Source organism: Ricinus communis, chromosome 5, assembly GCF_019578655.1.
Source record: "Ricinus communis isolate WT05 ecotype wild-type chromosome 5, ASM1957865v1, whole genome shotgun sequence".
Taxonomy (NCBI): domain Eukaryota; kingdom Viridiplantae; phylum Streptophyta; class Magnoliopsida; order Malpighiales; family Euphorbiaceae; genus Ricinus; species Ricinus communis.
In genome coordinates, this window is record NC_063260.1 from 27,788,497 (window position 1) to 27,798,832 (window position 10,336).

A 10,336-nucleotide genomic window follows, 5' to 3' on the forward strand; every position below is an offset into this window, starting at 1 on the left:
CTCCTTCATAATCTATACCTCAGTTTCCCTCTTTGTGTTCTCTCCATTCTCTTTTCGTTAAACATACAGACACATGTTCAAAATAGAAAGAAATCTTAAGCATATGTATGTGTTGTATAAATAAGTAGTTCCTAGAAGACATCATGTGATGGTGCTGCCCATGTCCCAGTGCCCATGCATTCTGGATGTTTCCTTCGTTAGTGTGTTTCGTGCCTTAGTCTGTTGTACACTTCAAACTCCAATTTAAATATCTTCTTATTGCTGCTGCTTTTGTTTCAACTTCAAATGAAGAATCGAGTACTGGACTGGTACTGATAATTTGATAAATGCCTCTTTTTAAAGCATGCTAAATCTTTTTAAAGATGAGAAGATTGGTTAGTTTCGTTTGCTTTATATCATTTAAAGGACAATGACATGACACCTCTATGTTTCCTTAATATATTTTTTTTACCATTTTTTCATTTTTTGTCTATTTCTTTGTGCACTGCATTATTATTTATAAGAGCATTTTATTTTAAAATTTCTCCTAATTTACGAGTTTTAGATGCCATCTATTTTAAAATTTTTGAAATTGTATTTTATCATCCGTAAGATTCTTATCTTACACGTTTTAGATCAATTCTAGATAAATATAAATAAAAAAAATTAAAATATGTGTCATATTTTTATTATTAAAATGCAAAATATATATTACTCATTTAATAATTAAATATAATATAATGAAAAAATATATAGACGAAGGTTTTGTAAAACTAAAATTAGCAACACTTGAGATCTAATTCAAATATCAAAAATGTATATTTTTTAAAAAGAGAGATCACGGATTCAAATTTCTTTTATATTATATAAATTTTTTATTTTTACGATAAATATTTTTGTTGTATAGTTCGCGGTAGTCTGGTAAAAACCATTCATGAATGTGTTTTTTTTTTTTAAAAAAAAAAAAAGAAGAAAAGAAGGGTGTGAAGAAGTAAACACGAAGTATCTCCTCTTAATGTTCCCTTTGCTTTGCATGTGTGGTTATCCATAAAATGTCGGTCATTAAGCCTTTAGACAAGATCATTTTTATTCTCGTCTCAACTAAATTGGTTTCTTATTTCCACTTTTCCTTTGTTTTCTCGATCAATCTTTTTGGATTCTGGTGAGTCAAAGTTATAATATCTTTTATTACGATATATATTCGAATTTTACTAATTCAGGTTGAGAATGTAATTAAATAAAAATAAAATATGTTTAGACCTAAGTATTGCTAACGCAAATGTCGCGTTTTATTTACGAGGCAGAGGATATCCTTTGCTTTAACCAAAGGAATTTGCTTTATCTATAAAGAAATACTAGAAGAGAATATTATCAAAAGAGAACCAGGAGAGCAGGGGGGAGGGGATGGTTCACAAAGCTGCTCGGTTTACAAGATGAATTGAATTTGTTTAAAATTGCTACTTTATAGTAAGTGAAGCTTTTGTGCTGTTACTTTCTTTCTAATATATTGATGTCTCTACTCTATTTTGTTTATTATATTTTTTCGATGCGGCTTGATATATCATTCTTTTTATTCACATAGTATTACGCGATACCCGTTAATAAAAACGCTGTATTAGTAACGGAAAATTATAATCACCTGATTAAAATATCCTTTTCTTTTTTTCTCGAATAAAACTTATAAATAAAGTTAAAAAGTAATGGTTTTTTTTTTTCTTCTTTTCTTTGTGAAGACAAATGATTCCTATATTCTTTCTAAACTGTCATTTGATTAGTCTACTGTAGTTTTCAACATTCGTATCACCGAAATTCGATATGACCATTGTTTGTATCATGTGACCATATATAATATAATATGATAATTAAGTAGCTAAACCTTTCATAGAAAAGATTAAAGGTTAATTAGATGCTAACCCAAATATTCTCACTTCCTTATTTTATTGTGTAAGCCGAACAAGAGAGAGAGAGAATGATTAAAGGAGCACCCGTCAATCAGACTCCAATTTGTGTCGATAAAAATATAAATGTTTTTGATATATGGTTTTGCAGAGCACTAACTTAAAAATAAAAACTAAGTGTATGGGTCCAGCGACCCCTTGTATCCAAATATATATATACACTTTCTTTGCAAACCTGTGCCAATCCTATTTTCAGTGCATCTCTTTTTACCCTTCAACTTGCATATATTTTATACACCATCATGCCATGAGTTTTCTTTTCGCACCACTCCCTCCCTCCCCTCACCCTTTTTTACTTATTTATTTATACAATTTTACCGGTAAAAAGGAAATTAATTTATAATTTATTATTCCTCCAAAACCCTATTTTCTATGTGGCTCCCTAGCTCCATTTTTAATGGATTCTTCCTTTCTCTTTTTGGGTGTTCTACCCCAACCTAACAAGAAACCCACTTCAGTTTGCCACCTTTACTCCCAATGCCGATTTTCTATTATGTCCCTCGATTCTATCTCTTTGCTTCGCATCAATTGACTATTTAATGTTCTTTATATGATTGAAGATCAAAATTGTGTTGTTATTGCGGTTGGAAGGATATTGACAATGCACTAATATATTATTAAGATGCGTATGCAGAAATTGGATATGTAATATATGTCATATCTCTAAATTACCAGTAAAATATAATGATTAATGGTTGTACGTTAGATTAACTAGATATGTAATGAATTTACAGTGGGTGATATATCCATAATGAGGTGGAGAAGCAAGGATTTAGTGTGAAAATAGAATTCAAATTAAGGAGAAGAATTGGCGGTGGTAAACAGAGATATAAAAGTGGTAGCAAATTCTTCTTAAACTTTGCTAGTAGTCAAGTTGCTGAGATAGTTATAGCCACTGAAACTTGAGGAGATATGTATAGAGCTGCTAGCCACCATTATCTTTTCTCCATTTATTTCTCTTTATTAAAATAATGGACTGAGTGACACTAATTATCAGTCCCCAACACTATCTCGTACAAAAGTTATCCCACACCATCAACTGCTTGTCTTGTGCATTTCATTTTTAAATTATTTACTTGTGCCTTCTTTTGTTGTTTTGGAAGATGTAGTGGTGCTAAAACCCTAGTTTTGCTGTTTAGCAACTAGGGTTTGTGGGTTTTCAATAAGTATTTGTGCAAATAATAAAGATTATGCATGTACGGTCATATGTTAAGGCTGTGTGGTGCCACAGGAAGTGAACATCTACTTGGTGGGGTTATTATTATTGGGTGAAGGGTATTATTGAGAGATATATAAAGAAAAAGAAAAAGAAAGCCAACATGTTAGGCAATAAAGGTGAAATGTGGGATATGGCTTGTGGCCTAACATAATATTAAGTTAAAATGAGGATAGCACTTAATTATTATTTCTTATTAAATTAAACTTTATAAAAAAATAATATATAATATTATTATGCCTTATAAATGTAATTGTGAAAAAAAAAAATAGCAATAAATAATTTAAAGAAAAAGGATGTGCAAAATGTTAGTTGGCGTTTAGTGAGATTGGTGAATGGAGTTTTTGCCTAAATAAAAAAAAGAAAGAAAGAAAGAAGATTGCGGATGGAGTTGGGAAGTCGACACGTGGCACGCACTCCGAGTTTCTAGTGGGGGAAAAAAGACGTCGTTTTTGTGCTCTGAGAAGAGAATACAGATTACGTTTACACACCAAATGATTTTGGTGGGAGCGACCCACTTCCCCTCATTATCTTCTCCCATTATTTTATTGTCATTTATGTAATTATGTCATTTCAGAATTCTATGTCTATTATTATTATTATTATTATTTTAGTGATGCTGTTGGTATGTATTAAGTCTTTGCCTATTCTTTCTAATTATTGAACCTTTTAACAACCTTAATTACCTTTTTCTTATTTTTATTTTTAATTTTAATACAAACCTTAATTGCCTTTTGTCCCTACTGCTCTCCCATCTCTGTATTTGCTCATCTCCAACTCCTCAAGAAACCTCCTACAATTAACAACGGGTAAGATATTATTCTATTTAGGAATGTTCTTTTGTTTAAATCTTATTATATTATAGATATTCATATTCCCTTTTCAAATTTATCTATGAGATTATTTATATTATTCGAATTTATTTCAGATTTAAATAGAAATACTTATATGCTCAAATAAATTAATAAAAATATAAAAAAATTATAAATTAAATTCGATCAGCATGCCAACACTTAGGACCATATACATAAATTCTACAGAATCATTTTTGTATATAATTTTTGAAGTGAATATTTGATTTGATTAAGATAAGAATAAATTTAATACGTAGATAATAATCAATGTAAATGGCCACAAAGTCTTAACATTTTTATTTTGTCTGTTTATTGTCATTTTGGGTTGAAGGTGGGGAGGATATATCCTTGGCATTCTTGTGCAGATGTCAATTGTTGGGAAGATGAGAGAAATAACAAAAAGAATCAAAGGATTTGAAGCAAGTGACAAATGAGAACTCTTATATGATTGGATAATTGTTGGAAGGGCACTTGGAACTCTTGTTGTTCCCACCAATGGTGAAAATTGTTGATACATTTGTAGAGGTCCTTGGTTTTCTAATTCTTTGGCACGTTGTTTAGGAAGTGAAGAGAAAGTGGATGAAAGAAGAAAAAAAAAAAAAAAAAGAGAGCTATTATTATTATTATTTTGGATAATATTATTTCACGAATAATATATATTAATAAATTATAAAATTTAAAATTCATATTACCAATGAAGAATTTTAATTGTATGTATTTAGTAATTAAATGCCATATAAATTTAGAAAAAAATTTAACTCAGAAAGGCAAAAACTTTTAAAATTCATTTTTCATATTCACTATTTCTAATGAGTGGTAATTTTTTTTATTTAGTGATCTAAAATATGTCAGATATTACTCCTGTAGATAATAAAATTTTAAATTTAAATTAACTAGAAAAGACTCTTAATGTTGACTAAAATCTTTTTTAGTTAACACATTAGTGTTGCATTGATTAAGGATCTAATTAAACCCAACAAACACAAAGAACTTTTAACTCTAAAGATAGGCTTACTGCTATAGTATTAAACTTTTAAACTAAAAAAATTCAGTTAAATTTCTTTTTGAACCGAAAGTAAGATTTAATATTGGAAGTAAATTACTATTGCGAAAGCAACAAAATATTAGGTCAAAAGCAAATCCCGTTTAAAAAGCCACCCTTGTACACTGTCGTAGATTATATGTCACAGGGGAATGCTCTGATCCAAAAATTGTAGGGTACCTACCAAATAAAACACTGGACCGACCCGAAAAAGAAATCCATCCAGACCGAATCAGATAATAAATTAAAACTAGTGAAGATTGGGAGATAATTAAATAGAACATAGAGTCGATTAATAAAAATTAAATTTTGAATTCAACTATTACTAAACTAATTAAAACTGCTCTATTCATTATTTCACCTTAAGACTCTCCTTTTTCTTTCTTCAATAGGTCTTATTCTGGAGCAAATTTATGAACTTGGGCATGCCATTACCAAGTTGACTAGTGGGTCTAAATCTAATCCAGAATTTAATACCCATGCACCTATTTATCTTAGGACTCTAAAGTCAAATTATAGGATGAGGAAGTAATTTCCCTCACCACATTCTGAATTGTGTTATTAAATCATAGTATTAGAATTTTCATTTTCTGTTGGGTTTTTGTAATAATTACTGGCGTCCAAAGTAAATTATTTTAAAATATAAACCTAGAATTATATATATATATATATGTGTTCTTAGACTAACTAATTATCCAATTCTTTTCTTCAATTTGATTGATATAAAATGTGGTTAATCTGTTTAAGTAAATTAATAATACATTTCATTTTTGTATCACTAGACTGAAACTGTTGTTATGGTCTTATTATCGGGAGTAGCACTCTCTGCTGCTATCTAAGTTAACCCTTAATGAAAATAATTATATATGTAATTTTTAAATATATATTTCATCAATGATTTATACATATTATTATTTAAAATTAGAATATGTGTCAATTAATTAATTAGACTAGTGAGCAATTTATACTCGATCAAATACAGATTCTGTATTCATTTATGAATTTTCTGAAATAATACAATACTTAAATAGCTAGAAAAGTGGGGAGGAGATAAAAGAACAAATATTGGTCGTTATAATTGCTAAATAATGATTTAGGTGATGATTATTTGATGTTGATTTGTTTATTAAAGGGAATTCATAAGAGTAAATATTATAAAAAAGAAAGAAATAATCCGATTGCTAACTTGTTAGATTATGTGTTCCAACTTCCAAAGTGGAATGAAAATAATTATAATTGACGAAATGATTGTGCAGCTTGAAAATTCTTGCACCCTTTTTTTTATTATTATTATTTGGAAATAAATAATTAAGAAATAAAAAAACACTAGGCATGCGCATATTGCATTATCACTCTCTCAGCTTATCATTCTCACGTAAGCATATGATCATTTCCTAAACCCTTTCTTTTTTCTTTCTTTTCTTCATAAGTCACTGCTCACTAGTGACTCTCTATCATATTGCAATTTGGGTGTTTTTCATTATAATCTGTAAATTATTATTCTTTTAGGCATAAGAAAAATAAACAGTAACGAGGCAACAGTAAAACAACAAGAGACCCATGAGAGGTGTATGGCAGCGATGCAGTAGCATATCTAACAGTAACAGCAACGCCTCCTCCATCCACAAACACGACACCGAGAAAGAACAATAGAAACGAAATAGGTGGTCCTGCCGGAGTCTACAGTTACAGAGACACCAACACGGGCGGCTACCAGTCTAAGGTTCTGAGTTCCTTTTTGGGTCTTGAGCTGGAAGTTTTTAGATTGCATAGCAATGTGTAACTGCTGTATACCAACCAGTAATCTACTGCAACTATATATTATAAAACAATAAACAGCTTTATATAAGTGTTCTATATTTAAATTAAAATCAAATGGTAAGAGCATTTGGCTATTACAAGGAGAGATCTTTAGTTCAGTTCATACACTTGAGTGAGATGCCAATAAAATACATTTTTTTTTAACATAAACTAAGAACTAGAGAGTCTATCGTTTATAATATATAATGATTTGAATTGAAAGTGGGATAAGTACATCTTGTATTTTTTTATTGTAATAGTTCATCTCCATTTTAGTGAAGTTAATGAATAAAAAAAAAAAAAAATCATTTATATATTTTATTCAGTAAGATAAGATTAACAAAGGAAGTTATAAAAGTATATCTTTAACCGAAAAATATAAAGATGGATGTGTTAGATGACGGTTTATACATTATAGTGACGAGGGTTCAACCATTTGGATAGTTGGTCCCTGAAAGTGGAATGTAATGACAAAATTAAGATGTTGATTGCCAAATTAGCTGCAGCCAACCAGAGAAGTGATTAGGCAAAGACAACCAGCAAGACCAAATTGATTAATACGAGAATCCCAAATGAAAACTAGGATGATGCTTAGTTAATTGCCTTGCCTAGGACATCCTGAAATCATATAAAAGAGTGGTCTGAGATCAGGCTCAAAACATTTAATAAACAAACTAAAAGTAACAAATCAAACAAAACTGAAAAGCATTTAAGTTCTTACGTTCCCCTATAAGATTTCTTATATTATACAAATTGTAAAGTGCGGCCTCATAATACCTACCTTTCAGAATCGATCTGGGTAGAAATGACTCGCGGAACTGTGTATTAACGCTACTTGCCCTGAGAATAAGCTAGGAACGTGTTCTCTTCAAGCTCCCTCTCTGCAGGACAAACACATGCTTATCATCCTCCAACCATTGATGACGTTGTTGCTTTATCGTCAGGGATCAATGCATAACAGTGCAAGCTTACTGTCTAAAAAGAACTTAAAGCAATGATAAAATATCACATGCGCATGCATGATGTTGTAATAGAAGAAATTGATGTGTTCCAAGATGTCCCACTTTCGAAATTCACAGAGTTGGGGATACAACACTTTCACAGACTGAAGCGAAGACACTTCTCCAGCCTTCCTGAATTTGAGCAGATGCATGTTCCAAAGTTCTCTTCTGGAGCTTATCTTCTGTTAGTAAGGTTCTTATGGGCTAAAAAACACAGCAACTAATGATCCCAAGAATGGCTACCAATTAACACTGATATATTTTTATTTTTTGATATGCAATTAATTGTTGAATTTTGTTCTTGTTATATCAGCTACATAATATCTCACCAGTTGTCATAATTCATATGTATCATGAAGATTTTAGAGTAGAATTGTAATGTCTAACATACTTTTATATATTTCACTTGTGATTGAGCGAGTAGGACTGTAATTGACTGAACCGAGCCGAATACCAACTTATTCAGGCTCGGTTCGTTTACTTTTAGCAAAGACTCGAGCTCGGTTGGAGGTCGGTTCGAGCTTCTACAATAGAGCTCAAGTTCGGCTCGTGTGAAAATAATTAAGCTTGTGAATAGCTCGAGTTTGGTTCGTAAAAAATCTAGTTCGATAAATAATTCGAGTTCGCTTTGAATTTGATTTATTATAAAAGCTTGAGTTCGAGCTCGTTAAGTATAATTTGAATTCGAGCTCGAGATCATTAACCATTTTTTAAAAATTATATTAGTCAACAATATTTAAAATTATAGCAAAAAATAATAATAGTATTAAATACAGCAAAATAAAATTAAAAAAAAAATTCAAATCTGTGGCAAGAAAACCAACAGAAAAACAAATCTGTACGAAAAAAGCAATACTAAACAAATTACAAAATTATACGAAAATGCTAAGAGTCGTATCCATATCTCATTAAATAGCAACTAGCCTTCAAAACATACACAATACCCTGATTCAATCAATATTCAACGTATTAACTATTTAGCAATACCTGTTTCACAATTCCATAATTTAATTAAGAATGGGAAGCATTTATAATAAACTGGCCAATTACCTTAAAAAAATCCAACCTTTATGTGCATTTGCAATTTTGACCAGTTCTTCTGATTTCGTTTTAGCCTTATGTTGAGTAATTACTTGCAATTATAGCCAATTGACTGATATGAAGCTATTGCCTGCATTCTTTTCCACAAATCAAGCTAAAAATAACAGGCGCGAGGGTTTGGATTTCTTCAGGTCAGTTAGCCTAAGAATAAATATATAAAAAAGAGAAGGTCGTAGCCAAAATTCCCAGCATCCCAAATAAGGTGTATATCAGGTTCATTGAACAGAGTATAAAACAAATGTTAAAATGGTCATCAGAAAAAGAAAAAAAAAAAAAAAGATTTAAACTTACTAAGCTGGACGACTCTGTTGAATGGAGGAACAGGAGTAGGCCCTATAGCTGCAATCGACTGTGTAGCAGAGGAAACATGATTTTCCTATCAGACAGAAAATTAAAACACAATCTATTAGAAGAAAGGAAAATTAAATCCAGAGTAAAGCAAGTAATTGATATAGAAATAAAGCCATTAACAATAAGCTCTTATTAAGTGTCCAGTTTTAAATCCAAATCAATTACAATAAACTCTTATTATTAATAGGACTCTAATCTAATATTCTCATTTATTTAACGAGAGCCCTTTTTCTACTATAGAATAACATTTTTACCCAATTGTTCGTCTATTAATAAGGCTCTAATCTAATATTCTCATTCATTTAACTAGCTCTGATCTTTCATTCTAGTTATTTTCATATTAATTAAACCTAAACTTAAATTTATTAATTGAATTTTTAGCACTCTCATTCATTTAACCCTTATTTTATAATATCAATTCAAATCTATTAATTGCCAAACTTGTGAGCTAGCGGCTTACACATGCATAGAAATTTAGCAAACTAGTAGGAGTTTGGCTAAGGATTCTTTACCCATGTGGAAATGGATCCACATAAGCTTTGATAATTAAGAAACGCCTTGTAGCAATATCACTCGTAATGGATCGGAATTATACAATTTCAGGCTACTTTATTTGTGATAATAATAATAGTTACTAATTTTTTATTACTTATACTCCAATAGTTAATAGTTAACAAAGCTCCTCAGTGCAAAGCCATTGAATGTGAATGTAAAAAGTGGAGGGAAAATCTTTGTTTAAACTTAATATTTATTAATATTTATAAAAAATGATAGATGAACGATAAATATTTATTAGTTTTAAATGATATAGCATATGTTAATTATTTAATATTAAAATATAAAACACTTTTATATATGTGTGTCATTTTTTTTATTAATTATTATATATATATTGAGTGTAAATAATAATTTTTTAAAGCGTGGTGAATTATTAAAATCTTATTTTGGCAAGATATGAGATTTAGTTTCCACTTTGGGAATATAACAACTTAAAAGACTAGTCTTTCAAATGGATTTTGAGGTGTGGTTTTTAA